At 29.2% G+C, this 18,165-nt stretch overlaps 1 pseudogene; it reads right to left on the bottom strand.

Moving 5' to 3' along the window:
- Nucleotides 1-1,047: 1,047 nt before the first annotated feature.
- Nucleotides 1,048-17,888, bottom strand: LOC113386025 (annotated as a pseudogene).
- Nucleotides 17,889-18,165: the final 277 nt, after the last annotated feature.

Raw genomic sequence — 18,165 nt, 5'->3', positions numbered from 1 at the left:
TGTATATATATATATATATATATATATATATATATAAATAAATCAAAATACATATATTTTTAATTAAGTATACATCACATATTGAATTTTCAGCGACAAAATGTATATAAGAATAATGTCGATTGAATGAATTTTGCTAATTTTATAATATACAATTAATAACTATATTTTTGTTTGGTAAAATTTTTCATTCGTAAGGTACCAAAAACTAGCGTAAAATTATTTTACGTTTAAAAATTGCATTTTAGGGCAGGTTTATATATTAAGAATATTTTAATATTGTGCAATATAATAGCTTACAGTTACATTTGTACAGGTACATGAGTGATTTTAGTTTAACTCAACTATCTTATAAGTTTAATATATATACAAATAAAATAAAATTATTTTGTTAAACACCATCAAATTCTGTTTAAACTATATTTCAATATTTTGTAATTTGTTCGCGTATTTTGATATTTGATTGAACTATTTATTGTTATAAAATAATATTTATTTAACATACTAAATTGTTGAATATTTTGCATTGCTATCTAATTTTCTGAATACAACAATTGCATTCACTTAGCTATAGCTACTTGTTTCATGAAACCGGTAATGATTTTGCAAAATACCTATAATTTACTACTTTTAATTATAAAAATTCGGCATTGGCACTCATATATTTACTTAAATTATTCATTATATATGTTTTTGATGTCTAGTATTTTATAAACGTAAATTAATATACGTTTAGTATCTAAGTCATATGCATGCTTCCTTACTCTTATTATTTGCAATTTCCTATAGTTATTTGTATTCTTGTTTTTGTAATTTGCAAATGTTTCGACGTTGGAACGCTCAAATACAAATAACGTATTAATAATTTCACCAGAATTAAAAAATCAGTAAAAATATGCAAAATCGATTTGCCTAGGCCTCTCTCATACTATGGGTTAAAGTTCCAAATTTCGCTACTTGTGCCTCGTATTTTAGTAGTAACAATTTTTACACTTTGTTTTCTATAAGTTTACCTAAAGACATTTCACTTAAATTTTTATGCGAATATCAAAGGCTGGTTTCCATATTAATAATTCTCCTGGGGACCCCTAACGATGCTCTTCGTGGAGCAGAAGGGCCAGAATTAAGAAAGAGACCCTCACGTGTTGTGGCGGAGCGCGCCAACGCTCTCAGTCGTGGAAATAAAAGCGCTTCTTCGTAACTTGGTGGCGGTTCTTCTGGCACCATTACCGATTCTAAAAAATACACAAATTATAAAAACTTTCAACACATTCATAAATTATTATGGACACGAAGTACCTATACTATGTTAATTTTTTTTAAATTAACGGACAGGTGTATAGAATTGTATTGGAGAGCAAAGAATAGAATTGTTATATATGATAATGTTTAATAAAAATGAATGATAAGATTTAATAAAAAAAGCCTTGAAAAGTGCTTCTGAAGTTAAGTAGAACGGGTGCCCTATGATAGATGATATTCTTAAAATTTGAAGCAAATGAAGGAAAATATATTGAACATATCAACAGCGTTTTTCATATATGGTGATAACAAGTAATTTGCGGGTGTATATAAATGAGCATCATAAAGTTATACTAGTGGGTGTATGGCATCGTGCCTTAAGGCAAATAGCTGGAACTTTCCGTATCGTAACAAAATGTTCGAGGAATATTGAATGTTTTTAAATAGATTATTATAATATTGTAACATTGTCTAATATTTATAAGAATTATATAAACTGAATCGCAAAGTTGAAATTATTTGTTCAAAGTATATTAGATCTTTAGTCAAAATTAAAAATAAAATCTGAATTATTTTCGATATACAAAAAAGTTTTTGAAAAAAAAATTGAACAAAAAATTTTGAAACTTTTTTTCCAAAATCAATTATTTTGTTAAAACAAGCAGAAAGTTTTTTGAATCATTTAAATCGGACGCTTGGTTCTCTCAAAAACTGCCATTTTTTGCACATTTAGCTCTGTATCTCCGAAATGGCTGGGCCTGCCTTTGTCAAAAACTAATAAATACTTCTCCCAATTATTACTAATTGAATGTTTTTTAGATCATTCAATCGGATCCGTTCTCTCAAGAACTCGATTTTTATTTTCTGCACTTTTTGCTCTTTATCTTTCAATTTCGATTTTTGGACGATTACAATAACTTACCCTACGGGTTGTTAAAAAAGAACTATTTGTTTTAAATTCCTATACTAGAATACCCCGTAAGATTCATATACCACAAAAAATAAAATCGAAAAAAACAATCGTGCAAAATTAAAATCGCATAAAACCATTTAATAAAATCACACAAATACTGATATTATATATATTATTATTAACTTTCCGTAGGGTAAGTTATAGTAATCGCAAAAAAAACGAAAATGAAAATTTTTGCATATTTTATGTTCAAAATACGAGAAGTTCCAGAAATTTGCTTAAAGCACGATGCCATGCACTACTAGTGGATTGTATTGATCGTATTGATTGAATAAGAAAGGATCGCTACAAAGGCGATCACGTGTGTTACGAATAGAATTTTCAAATTACAGAAATTTCGAGACCAAGGTAGACTCATCTTCAGTGTAATTTTAAAACAGTAAAAATTATATTTGACACATTATTCAATATTTAATATAAATTATATTTAATTTTTAAACAAAAGCACCAACATTCTCTTACAATGCAACACAGTACACCATTACCAGTATTTCATATTTAATTCATATTTAGCAGTAACTTCATATTTAACATTTAATATTCGTTCCACTCAATCACAAAATTCTATTAATATTATATATATATATATATATATATATATATATATATATATAACCAAAATACTTTTAATTTTATTTATAATTATATATAAAAACGCACAAATTAATGAGACGCAAATACAAATAAAAACAAAGTAATACAAATATACTTCACAATGAAATCAAATATATAAATCAAACAGAACTATAAAAACTATAAAATAATCTCGATAATCTCGCCACGAAGGTTTAATTGTGACCAGTGGCGTCGGAACCGTGTGGGCTGTGTGGGCTTGAGCCTACCCATGAATTTTGATGGGTGATCAATCCAAAAAATGATATGCCCTAGTATGTGTTTCTAAAAAAACGAAGCCACTGTCTGTGTATCGAAAAAAAAACAAGCCCACACATCAAAAATTTGCTTCCGACGCTACTGATTGTGACTGAGGTACAAACTTTTCGTATTGCACCCTCTATGGTTCTGAACCCGAACTATTCAATTAGATAACAATTTTTGAATTTTAGTATCATCTGGTAACAAATCATAGTTTTGTCCCTTTCTGACCCCAATATAAGAGGTGTGTAATTTCCCACAAAAATCATTCTGGATTTGGAACTCGCTTGGTGCACACTACGGTGGTTGGTAAGTCTTATAAAAATAATACGTATTATGTAATAATTTCTTTGTGCATTTAGTTTCAAATACGTGTCATGGAATTTGAGTTTTGATTGATTTTCTGTTGTTTACAACTGTAAGAATGTAAATAAATTGAAGTAAATATTCGCCTCTTCTATATTGAACGATTTACGTTACATTTGAATTAGATTCAATACATTTTTATTAAAAAGTCGCTTTAGTGTTTATTGTTGTGAAAATATTTAATTTTAGCCTTTGAGTTAACATAAATAATTTAATGCAACCGTGATCTATTTACCATTTAATGATCGTACGGTTTAGAATACATACAGAAGTATTCCGTCAACATAAAATTTTAATATAAATCTTATGTTTCAAATATTTACAGTTGACTACATTTGTTTTGTTTATTTTCTAATGTTGTTGTTTCAGATTTCATACAGTGTTTTGCGCAGTGGCGGATTGATTTGGGGATTTATTGTGCATCAATTTTGTTATTCAATCACATTTACAATTTTTATTTTTTATATATTTTTTTTAATTATAATTTTGAGTTATTTGCATCCACATTTTAATTTTTTTTTGTTCGTGCGAGGTCTTGTTCGTAATTTTAATATCGTTTAAAACGATTTCTGCGCTTAAATGTGTTCCTGTCGCCTACCCCCCACGGCAGGTTCTAGTAATCGCGTTTCGTTAATAAATTAGATATATTAATTTTTTTCATTCGGTGTATGGATCCTTGCGATGTTTTTCCCAGAAGCAACGCAACCCCATACACTTTAATTTATAATTAGTATTATATGTACGTATAATGTACAATGTTTAATTTTTTGGAATTATTTTATTAGTAGCATGGATGTAAATAACTCGTCTAAAAATCTAAAAACTTTGTTTAATAAATTACTTGTTTTTATTTTGACTGATTTTTCTGCTGTAATGCAATGGACATTTTTAATTATATTAAATTTTTTTGTGATTGCACAATAAGTCTCCTAAACGGAGAAATGTTGAAGACGTATTGTTCGAAGTTAAAAGAAAAAAGTATGATGATACAAAACCATAAATTATGTAAAAAAATAACAAAATTAACATTTATTTTAGTGTAAATGGGCCTCAACTAAAGATACCAGAAGGTTAATACTACAGCAAGCACGAACTGAAGATGTGTACCGATATGAGCACCAGAGCACTGGAATGATTACGAGCAGGCAGTATTTATAATTCATCATGTATTACATGTTCTCAAGCCACTTTACATTTCAGGGTTGCAGAGTTAATTTCTCACCGCGACGGCAAGTACCAGGACTGCCAGATAAACGCCAGGAGGTTGTGGTAGATTAAAAAGGTTGAAGGTATCCTTTTTGAGGTGCAATGACTACTATTTGGTACATTTTAGCATTGCATTTGCCAATGTAAAGGGTTTAACTAAGCGCCTCAATCTGACTTTTAATAAATACCGGTAGATATGTACAGGTTTTCTCGTATTCATAAGTTGATATTAAGTAATTAGACCTTAGATATAAGTATATATTTTTATTTTTGTTACCGGGGCCCCGTTTGTATGTTTGTCCCTATTTTTAGGGGCACTTGTGTTTTTTTTATCTCGTTTCAGAGCAATTTCCAAGAAAATTGCTTACCAAGCATATAGGTACTACCAAAAAACCTCTACCGAATAGAAAGATATGTCCAAGTGAGTACCAAGAACTACTTCCACAACCCATAGGAGAAAATTAGTCAGACTAATTGATGTACCAAGACACTAAAATTATTGGCATACTGCTAAGTAATATGTATCTATTTTTTTTCTTTATATTATTTTAAACCACTTTTTATTTCAGGGTTACAGAATTAATTTCTTTTCGCACCACAACGCACCAGGACATCCAAATAACTGCCAGGAGGATATGCATATGTAGAGGTTTTTATCGTATTACTGTTAATCAGATTTTAGTTATAACCATATATTCTTCTATTAATATAAACCGGGGCCCCGTTTGTAAGTTCGTCCCTATTAGGGGCATTTGTCTTTTTTTTCTCGTTTCAGATGTCTTTCCAAAAGACATTGTATTGAATATCTTATCAAGATATACAGGTACCACCAAAAAACCGCTACCGAATTAAAAAGATATGTACAAGTGGTACCAAAAATTACTTCTACGACCCATACGAATAAATGTAATGAAATTTTATGTTTACCTCTTTTTAGGTCTTACACGAGATTTGCCAGAAAATGATATACTCAAACCAACTAGCAAACAAACGACTACACGCCTACAACTGAATTGGAAGATATGACATAATCGAAAGGAAAATTAACTGTGAGATAAGACTTTCTATTATTATTGTATACTTAGTTATATTATTGTATTATAGATGTATTTAGTTAATATCAGGTTAGGGGGCGTTTTGACATTAAAATCTTCGGTCGTACGTTTTGGGATTTTGCGTGCTTTTTTCTGAGCTCAAAAGGGGGTGGCGTCATGAAAGAACCTTTCTTACATTTTTCGCGATTTTCTTTACATTAATTAATTAATAATTACAAATCACGAAATGATTTGTCCTTAAACTTCATAGGCTGGGAACCTATGAAGTTTTTTTCAAGTGTTTACATGGTGGATTCTGGGGGTACATTATGTAAATGCTTTTTTTTTTAGTAATTTACAATCACCGCTAAAATACTAAAGTACACATTTTATATTGATTTTTTTTTCTTTACGACGAGAGGTCTTTTTCATTTTGAATAACCGATTTTTTGGGTACATTAGGTAATTTCGCGGCGGTTCTTTTCGCGTTAATTCGGGTCAGTTAGGTATAATTAGTTGTAAGTTAGTTTAAGTGGATTAGGGCTGCACAAATCGATACTTGTAGTATTTACACTATATCCATTTCCATCTCTGAAATGTTAGAAACGTAAAATATGAATAGAAGTATCTATTCTGTGGCGACACCACATTAAAAAAACGCGCCGGAGCAACTTCACCTCATGGGTGGTGTGGAAGCAAGTTGCATCCTAACTAAGTACATATAATTATTAAATTTAACATATTTAGATAATTATGTTAATTAATATACATAAAAGTATCAATCATATGCGTACACGTTACTGATAATTACAAAGTAATATCGAAATATCTTAAAATAAAAATTTTCAAATAATCTTTGCTTTTAATATGTGGTTAATGTTATTTTAATTTTTTTTCAGAATTTCATAAATAATCATTAGATGCTTTCAGAAAGTATATATCAATAATTATTGATTTTGAATTAGATGTTGAAAAAAATACTATAAATACTGCGAAGAGAAGTAAGGTTTTTGGTAAAATATATTTATCAAAAATCATACATCTCTTTGCATTGCAGTATCTATAGTATTATTTCAACATCTAATCAAAATCAATAATTATTCTTCTTTTTAAAAGCATCTAATAATCATAATACTTAAAAAAAAAAAACTGAGTGTGAAAGATAATTCATTATTTAAATAATATATTTGCTGCTATTTTTTAAAGCCAGCCCAATAAATAAAACCAGTGGGGCGCATGGCATCGTGCCTTAAGGCAAATTGCTGGAACTTCCCGTACCGTAATGAATATTCAAGAAATTTTGAGTTTTCAAACATATTATTACAAATACTGTAAGTTTTATTATTTTTGCTATCTTGTTATATCTGAGCAAATCAAATGTAAATCATAATCAATTTATCTCCAGAACATTAACAATCGTCATTTCATTTCGAATTCAAAAAAAAAAAAATAATTGCCCAAAAATAGTTACACAATTGAAAAAGTGCTCCCGTATTAGTCCACAGTCTGAAATTGCATTTGCAAATAATATGTGCGACGTTTTCACTTATATTGTGCTACTATAAACAGTCTAAACGCACTTAAAAACAATTTGGTAAACATTTGGTAAACATAGTGGCGCTTAGACTGTGCTTAGCCTGGGTATTTTTTGAATTTTTAATCAAAAATTACAAAAATATTTTATGAAAAAAAAGGATGTAATAATTTTTCATCCTCAAAAGCAATTTTGTCAATACAAGCAGAAAGTTTTTTAGATCATTTTTGCACATTTAGACATGTATGTTCAAAATGGCGGGACCTGTCTTTGCCAAAAACCAATCACCTCTTCTCCCAATCATTACAAATTGAATGTTTTTTAGATCATTCAAATCCGATACTCCGTTGTCTCAAAAACTAGTGTTTCGGATTTGTATTTTTTTCACTCTTTGCTCCGTATCTCCGTACGGCTGGACCTGCCTTTGCCAAAAACTAATCAGCACATTCCCCTATCAATAGGGATCGAATGATTTTTAAACCATTCAAATCGGTTGATCCGTGCGCCCGAAAACGGGATGAAACAAAACAAAACACACACCTCCATTTTTTCTGAGGTATGCCAAAATGTTCAGAAACCTTCAAAACGTCGAGAAATGCAAAAATTTCCATTTTCGATTTTCGTCCCCTTACTATAACTACCCTACGGGAAGTTAATTCTGAAAAGTATGCATATATTTCGTGCATATCGGGCATCGAAAAATTTTATAATGTGAAGATGAATCAAGTAAGGAAGACATTTGGTCTATTGAATTTAAACGTTTTGCTGACTTTGCATATATTTATTCCTAAACATCATGAGTTGTATGAGCTGTTTTGTTATATCTACTCCTTAAAGTAGTAGTATAAAAATAGATTGGTTTTGTTGAATGTCGATGCATAAATTTCGAGGATTTTTTAATTAATTATCTTTATATTTCTTACCTGCCCCTCCGAAAGGATCATCAGGACAGTGTGGAAGCAGAGGACTGGCATAATACAATACCGACCCACTGAAAAATCAATGATAAATTTATTTTAAGATTGAACTGATATCATTATAGTTACATTATTTATGTGTTTGTGCTGTACCCGTGATGTACTGGTCTAACGTGTGCGATTCCATTCCACGATCTTCTATTTGGTTTTTCACCCTAGATATACTATTATTGTTTCTAGTGCGAAGACTATAGTTTGACCAACTGCTCTGGACTGATTCGTCAGGAGCCTGGCGAATATTATTTTCCATTTAATTATAATATGTAATTCAGAATAAATTGAAAGTAATTAATTTGTCAGTGTACTAACAGTTTCGAGGTGAGATATGCATTTATTAGGAACTCTGAAATATTTCAACAGAATAACGTAACGTTTACCTCATTCGTTTTTCTTCTAGTATTGATAATAGAACTCATAATAGCTATCCCTCTTCTACTCTCTGAACTATTTCTTCTAGAAGATTCTAAACGATTTACGACATCACCTCGGTCTGTCATCAGTAATGCTTCGGAATAAGAAGGCACCAGAGCACAATTTTCGTAAATTTGTAAACTATCAGTAGTATTACTATAAGTTATTGGATTTAGATTAGGCGGTGGTCTTCTTACTTGGTACTCATCTTGTGGGGGGAAGAAGTATTATCTGAAAAAAAATGAAACAATATCGATATTTAAATTGTAAACTTTAAAATTTGAATTTGATAATATTTGTTTGTGTACTGTTTTATGTTGTGCTAGAAACAGTTGATATTTTTGGACTTTTGAATTTGGCCCCATTTATTTAATTTTCTTTACCACCTCATGCATTTTATTGCTGACAAATAAATATAAGAATGGTAGAATAAAAAAAATATAAATAATGCCAATTACTTTGCTGAATCCTTTCAATGGGTGGAACGATAGCATGGAGGCCGCTGGCCAACAAAATCGCATCGTTCGGACTTGTTTGGGAGGGTGTAGCCTCGTAATATGGTTCTTCGTTAACAATTTGCAATGTTGATCCACTAATAAGGCTGTCGTTACTTGCTCTGTGCGTTGGTTCTGCCCCAGAAATAAAATATTTAATTATGAAATATACATAAATATAAATATTCAATGAATAAAGTAATCAATATACGAACGGGAGAATATCGATGAATATTATAATTTTAATAATTATGAAAAAAACATTCTATTGATAACTGATGCCTTGAACAATCTTCACACAAAACTAATTCCGATTAGACATAAAGTACATCAATATCATTATTAAAGAATAAGAATTGAGCAAAAAGTTCAATTTTTACTTGTTGTTTTTGATTGGATTATGACTCATTCTTAAACAATATCTGTGTATTTAATTATTCATTTTTGACCAAGGTTCATAATATAATAAGTGCATTTTTTGTTTCAGGTCTGTCTCACCTGCTTCTTCAGAATTATTAGTGCCTATGACATAATTGGTTCCAAAAACTTTGGTCACATCGTATCGAACTCTGGAGGTCCGCATTCGACTAGAATTCTTAAGGCCAAGAGAGAGCAGAAATGATAAAATCCAATAAGCTGGTGTCGTGCAATACCTGTAAGTAATAATTTTTATAGTTTTTAATAAATATCTGATTTTGCATGCAATTATTTTTGTACTGGACAAGTTTTATACAAGCCGTATAAACTTCATTTCAATGATTACCATGGCGATTTTTTCGAATCTCTCCTTGCGACTAATGTTCCCTGAATGCCAATCCGGCGCCAGCCAAGTCCAAACCTCGCGCATTTCCATGTAGTCATCAAAATACGAATGCTCTGAGAAAAAATCGAGATCTCTGTTCTTCAAATTCTAAAAAAAGAACACAATTTGTGAAAAAATTTTTAAATATTTTTTAACATACCTAACGCCGATGCAATTTCTTGACATTATTTTCAAAGCACATAGTTTAAAACAATATTTTATTTTCGTTATTACCATTTTGGTGTTATATTTTTATTCTAATGAGCAAATTTTTATTACCGGATTTGAAAATCAACTGAATTTTGAAAAAAAAGATGAAAGAATGAATAAAGGTGGCAGTTTGGCTAAACTGTCTCTAGATAGCAGTTTTAATGACGGCGAATCATTGTTAACAAGATTATTTAATAATTTTTGTTTAACAATCTTTTCATGTAAAAATATTTTGCATAAATTATGTGCTTATTAAATTGAGATTTTACCTGAAGCTGCTTCAATATTTGAAAATGCAAATCCTTTGCTGAATCTAAATTTTATTATTGGATCACTTGACGCATCCAATATCAAATTTTTGGAAACATCCTGAAATTAAATGGAAAAATACAATTTGTTATAATACAATACATAGTTATTTGAAGAAAACAAATTCAAAATTTGCTTATAAATTTAATGCGATTTTTATGTCGCATTTTATTTCAGTTTTTAGCGAATTATATTTAGTAATTATACGACGATTATAAAGGTTTTTTGGACATTCTATTAGATTATTTTATTTTAATATCAGTTTTATTTAGTAAATATTAGATTAGTTTTTATTTTTTAACAAGATTGATTTGAGTGAAAAATGTAGATATTTTGACATGCTTGAATTGAGTGAAAAACCATAGTCTTTGATTTTTTGGGCAAAAAATTGAAAAAAAAGTAATAAAATAAAAAATATAAAGTAAAAAAATATTCTTGATAGTTAATAATGGAAATACCTTAATTGAGATTAAATTATGAATATAATATGATTGAAATCAAATAAATATCAACCACGTAAAAGTTGACTGTTGACTGGTAAGAAATTCATAAGTGAACTAAAAATAAAACAGAATAAGGATTATATGAAATATCGTGATCGATATAAATTTAATAAATATAAAGATCTTATCTCTAACCTTACAGATTCTATTTCTGATCTAAGTTGCGATCCACAAATATAGAAAACTTTTAATTACTAAGAAAATTAGATTCCAAACTAGGATTATTACATACATTTTGATTAAAATCCAACTACTCCGAATCAAGAATTATGAATTTTGCAAGTTCGATTCTAATTTGAAGCTGAAGCATTTTTTTTAAAATACCTTCTTATTTTTTTTCTTTATTTTTTAATTGAAATTAATTAATAAATTTAGATGACAGATATTTTCAATAATTACCTGTATCCGCAATAAGCGTGGCTAAAAGTGGCGCTCGCGCTGTGAGAGTCCACTCTCTCGTAGTAAATTTGGGTTGAGGTGTAAGCGTCGCCGTTCCTGTAGCGCGTTATGTGTCGTTTGCGACGGACGTAATGGTAACAAATAGCTTTCCACCTGGAGAAAACAGGAAGAATGAAGTTGTTTGACGAATTGAGATTTATCTAGATGCTATACGTGTATTTGATCTTATTATTCTGAAATAGGTCAAATGAGTCATATCACTATTACATAATTGTCTACTGTTTTTCTTATTTGTTATTGAACAGGGTTTTAAGGTTAAGGAGAGCCTGCTTTTGAGCAAAAAATCGCTTTTTTGGGGAATTTTTAGAGAAGGAAATAATTATTTAATTGAAATGAAACTATCAGATTTTATTGTTACATATTTCAACATTCTTCTCAATTTTTTTTTAAAATATATGACATAATATGTCGGGTATAAGCATTTTGCCGATGCGCCACGAGCGTGCAAGTGTCATTTGGCGGGAAAGATGCAGGTCACAATTTCCATTTGAAATAAAAACATAAAAAAAAATCTTAATTTTTATTACTATAGATTCTAGTTGAACCTAAAAATCCATGAAAATGAGAAATTCACTATTTTTTTGTTTGTTTTTTGATACAAAATTTCACTTTAGATTGTTTAAATAGTGAGTTAATTATAACTTTTTTAAGTTTTTATATTTTAGTTTTTTTTAGAGTTTTATATATATATATATTTTTGGGTAGTTTTGGACGACATTGTTGCAATGAAAAAAAAACGATTTTTTTAAGCCTCTAAAGCAGGTTCCTCCCATAAGGGGGTATTCTAGCGATGAATTTTAGGTCATTTTTAAAGTGTCGTAAAAGAAAGCAATGAACGTTTTTACTATCCATTTTTTTACCACTTGTTTATTAATATTATTAAAACACAAAAAAAAATTAAAAAATAAAAAAGTTGAAAATTGTAAAAAGTGGCAGCTGATGAAGTGGGTGGTCTCAAAAAATTGGCACCTCGGTCTTGACATGATTTCAGTCCTCCTAGCCATCGGAAATGCAAAAAATAAAAGATTATTAATTTACAATGATGTCGCAATCGCCCAAACTAGCGATGAGTAAAAATATTTCTTTTTTACAAATTGGCCACTGTTTGAAGAAGTGTTTTTTTTCACTGTTTTTTTGAGTTTTCTCGATTTGTTTAAAAATAGCAAAAATTGGAATTTGGGGATAATTCTAGTTCGGGCTATAAATAGGATAAACAAGACTCTCTGCACATTTCATCGGTCGATTAGAACTCGAGAAATCGTGTACTGAAAAAGTCTGTTATGATAAAAACGTATTTAAAGTTTTGCGTGAAGCCAAACCAGTATGGAGACCGAGTCATTTTCTTATATAGTTAAACTTTGAAAATATGTAATAAAAAAATCGATTTTTTTGAATTTCTACTCTAGAATACCCCCTTAAGGGGTCTATAAGCTGCTGTAATCATATACTTAACAAACTATGTCGGCTTTCATAGATACAACCCATACAGTTGAGCCATTTCTATTTGATGAATTTTATTATTACAAATTCTTTAATAGTGATGGAATTTCATTAATGAAGCAGTGCCGGGGAAAAACTGTTTTCACTTTGAAATTGTAACACTTTTCAAGTGTTACTACTGCTCGACATCAGACTGACTGAAATAAATTTTGGAGTTATATTTTTAAAATAGGCCCAAAATACTAAAGTGATTAACTTTTCGTGATTATAAGCTACGGTAATGTGTAAAGTAAAATTTAAGTTGGTTTATTTTCAGGATATATTGCATTATCCTAAACTAGATTAAATCCTTAAATACATGTATGATCCATTATGATTTGGTCAAATTGTGAATCGTATACCCTTTAATCATTATTGGAGTTTGTTTGCATTATTTATATATATATATATATTCACGCAATAAATCGGTTTTCTCACAAACCCTCACAAAGTGTCCATACTTCCCGGTTTGGACGGGACAGTCTCGGATTTCTACCTTGTGCCCGAGTTTTTCTAAAAGTAATATCTGCCGTCCCGGTTTGACTTAAAAAAATATGATCACCTTATTATTAGAACTATTTTGTCTACCACTTATATTGATCCCACTCTTAACTTGTATTTAAGTTAAATAATAAAGTTTCAGTTTCCTTTCTTTATAATTTATTATTTACCATACTACTGGTTCAGCTGTTCTCATTAAACTAATCCGCCTGCGTACTGCTTCAGCATCTATGGCTCTTGCTAATCTGAAATTAAAAAAATATATTGGAGTTCATAATGAATCTATTTAATTTTTAGTAAATTCTTATGATGTATATAATTATTTACCTTAATCTCGTAGAGCAATGATAACATTCTACTAAATAAACCAGATAAAGTAATCCAAGGAAACCTAAGGGAACATATAAAAATGCATCTTCGCAAGCAGGTGCCCTGTGAGTTCGTTGAATCGGATATCTGAAATAAATTCGAGTATTATATTAAGTAATCAAATTATCATATTTATGTTCCCGGATGAAGTATTACAAATCTAAATATAAAAGTTGAAATTGAAAAGATCCAAAGTAGCTATATATCAATCAATTTTTGATATGATATGTTTGCTATAATAATTTTGTTTATTAAAATTTAAAGTAATAAAACTAAAATTGATAAAATAATAATCGAGAAAATATGTTTAAAACAAACATATGTTTAAAACAAAAACCAAATATGCATTGATTATAAGCACGTTAAATTATACATTACAATATACATCCTTATTATTCTAATTCAATATTTTTATGTGACTTCATTATATTTGCTTTCATTAAAATAATGGACGATTAATTTAAAATAACTTCAAAACTATTAAATTCGTTTTAATTGAGAAATGAAACGAATGCCATTTTGAATCGTAATAATACTGAAATGAATTTTAATTCGTTTTACAATAATATTTTTATTTGATTATTCGTTTCAAATTCATTGTTCAAATGTGTACATTAACGATTAATTTCAATTTCATCATATTACAAAAGAATATTGAGTTGTTTCATAGTTTATCAATAACAACATTGATTATTAATTTCCAATATTTATAATATTCATTATTTGAATACATTATTTTAGGGCCATTAAAAGCTAATTATATGCATAATCATACAGTATAGTGATATTATTGAATTTGTTAATTTGGATGGTTGTGCTCTCATATAAAACGAGCTTTTATTTAGATGAACATTTATCATTAACGAAGCTTTCAATAGATGAGTTCAATGCTATAAAACATTTTATATGGTGGTTAGTTCGTACTTGTTATATATTTTTGCTGATTTGGAAAACACCTCTAGGCGAATTGCAGTCCGTGCAAAGTGCTAGGAGCTGCATTTCCGTGTTGCGAATTCCGTCTTTTTACAGAGAGTGAAATATAAAATAGAAGATATTTTACTTCAAATGGATCTTTGCAATTTGAGTGCTAACAGTTTTATTTTTCTTGTTTGTAGTGAGAATCAAGCTCAGATAGGAAGTTAATTTTCTAACATCTATGCTGATAAATGCGGTTAAGAATATTATCACATATGCTCCTTTTATTAACAAAATTAAATATATGAGAAATATTAAATCTAAAGCTTTCAAGATTGTTCTCAATATCTTTCTTTCAACTTGACCTGCTTATTGCAGCGATTTGTGTATATTATATTATACATTGAAAATCAAATTTTTTATCAATTAATGAATAGCGGATAGTTAAACAAAATATGTAACTAATAATACTATTATCATACTTTTTTATATTATATAAACTATTAAGCTACTTACGCGGAAAAATCTATAACGAGTCTTTCCAGTTGGCTCAGCCTGCACCATAACACTGCACTGGCGCAACCTGCTATCAGCGCCGTCAGCAGGAGGCATTTCCAGCTCCCTTCGGAACATAAAACCGATAAAAAACTTGCACGTACGGGCCTCTGAAAATTAGAAAAAATACATGAAGAGAATAAGCAACAGAGTACAATGAACAATTTTTTTAAAATAATTTATTACATGATAGTTACAATAAATACTATCAACCCGTTTCGGCTTGACGTTGAGTTCTGGGATACTCTTTATATATATATATATATATATATATATATGTGTATAGATAAAGCAGAATTCTTGGAATAATCATTTCCACAATTTAATAAAGGTTCTATTCTCACTATTGTGAAGGTTTCGAGTGTGCAATATTACATTTTTCTGAACAAATATATGCGCAGTCACTTTGTCAGAAGTTTGTAGTGAACTGCTGAGCAAATATCACAAATTCATTTGATTCTTTATATTTCTTAGCTATTTTTTAAGCTAATCATGAAAAAAATTGTACAGAGTTTTAGCAGTGGGCTTAAAAATACATAATATAGAAAAAATATATAACGAATTGTACTCGGTATCGGTAATTTGATTATGAATTTGTTGAATTATTTAAAAATATTTATTTAGTAATGCAAAATTATAGCATATACTAGCTAGTTGTACTTGTATAAAAAGTAAAAAAAAAAACAAACAAAAAACTAGTTGTCGTCCCGGCTTAGAACTGAAAACCTATAATCACCGTACCGTAATATATACAATATTTATTAAAAAGTCGAGTTCAATATTTATTATAATAAACATTTTTCCTATTTTTATCTTGAAAAATTTCTTTAGTGTGTTTATTCTCCACTTCTGGAGTTCATCAATAAAATAGAGAAAAATAATGCAGTCTTGCAGTAGCATTGAATTTATATCCTGCGCCACTATGGCGATTCATTGCCGGGACATAAATCTTGTTGTGAATTTAAGTATACACTTTAAGATTATTTTTCACCAGGTGGATTTATATTGTACACACACAGATATATATATATATATATATATATATATAATATATATATATATATATTTATTTATATATAGGGGTGCGCCAGGGTGTAATGGTTATAATAATGGTTTGATCCCTGCTTTGGACAACCTGACATTATTCAGCGACATTCATTTTCATTTGCAAAACTCAATCAAAAATATGCTTCTAGTTGAAAATATCCCATTTCGGGCACTGAGGTGTGAAATGGTAATGGGTAATCTTTCACATCATTCTTCCCTGAATACTGAATGAGTTTAATTCAGCTCACGGATCTGTCCTAGGACAGTGCTGCCCGTTATACATACATTTATATTATATTATATATATATATATATATATATATATATTTATTTTTGCTCGAACATTGTTTATCGTGATATTATCCAGTTGCCCTAAAATAATTACGAACTAAATGAGCAACTTTAAAATGATAATTGAACTATACACAATCAGCTAGGAAAATTTATGCTAGAATTGGCATAATAAAATCACTTAATTAGTGAAGAACAAATATTGAGAGAAAATTGAAAATTAGAATGAAGTAAAATATTTTTAATAAAGCATTGTGCGTCATATTTTTTCACTATGCTATAGTCCATATTATTTTTAATAATACCAATTCACATTTTTTTTATTGTGTATCATGTATTTTTTACTGTTGATTTTCATTACTATTTATTATTAATAATTATTTGTTCATTTTTTAAAATAATTCAGTTTTTTTTAAATATTTCTAATTATTTAAAATAAAATGAATTTCCCAAATTCGTGTATTAAACAAGAAGTTCTAGTAATTTTCTCAAGGAAACATACATTGCATTTATTCCAAACATTGCATCATAAGCATGTATAATGTTTTTCTCATTTATTAGTTTACATATGGGGCCTTCTATTAATCATGTGATCGATTTATAAGGATTTTTGGACTCTCCCCACCAAACATTACGCGAATTTTTAGTAGCTGAAAAATCGAAAACTTCAAAAAAAAATCTGTATTAAACGAGAAGTTGTAGTAAGTTGCCCAAGGAAACATACATTGCATACTTTCCAAAAATTGCATCATTAGCAAGTAATATTTTATTCATTTATTAGTTCACATAAGGAACCTACCATTAATCATGTGATTGATTTCTAACGATTTTTGAACTCCGCCCACCAAACATTACGTGTATTTTTAGTACCTAAAAATCCAAAAATGCAACAAAATTTGTGTATTAAACGAGAAGTTCTAGTAATTTGCCCAAGGAAACATAGATTGCATACATTACAAAAATTGCATCATAAGCAAGTATAATATTTTTTTCATTCTTTAGTTTACATTAGGGGCCTTCTAATAATCATGTGATAAATTTCTAAGGATTTTTGGAACCCTCCATCAAACATTACGTGTATTTTCAGTATACATAAAAAAATAAAAAAAATGTTGAATAAATTTTTTTTTTTAAATTCAGTGATATCTTACTAGACCTCCTTCTCCAAAGTAATATTTTGTGATGTATTTTTAACCCCCTTTCTCCCTTTAAGCCTCATGTGATTAATGGACCTTAGAGTTTATTCTATATGTCTAATTAATAAGTAAATATAAAAAATATATGTACGACTCGTTTCTTCTTTTCCTACATGGTTTGTATAATAGCACTTACATCCATACTATCATTTTCTATAAGTGCGTTCAAATTTTTCCTAAACCATCATATTTTCAAACTTATATTGAATCGTTATAAATAAGTTGTGATAGTGTGCTCACACCCACCTACTCAAAGGTTATTTACGTGGAATTTTATCGATAAAATTCAAGGCTAATATATTTCTAGTCGCCGAACATCGGTGCATTCACGCGTGGTATGTTCAAGCGACCCTTTGAGAGAAGTTCCTTTTAACATCGCCTCGGACCTGCTAAACGTAGTACTTCATATTATATTATAT

Source organism: Ctenocephalides felis, unplaced genomic scaffold (assembly GCF_003426905.1).
Source record: "Ctenocephalides felis isolate EL2017-DRISC unplaced genomic scaffold, ASM342690v1 CF-g0.4_SCAFFOLD_03571, whole genome shotgun sequence".
NCBI lineage: Eukaryota > Metazoa > Arthropoda > Insecta > Siphonaptera > Pulicidae > Ctenocephalides > Ctenocephalides felis.
Note: the sequence above shows the minus strand (reverse complement) of the source record. Positions and strands in the feature narration are given on the sequence as shown.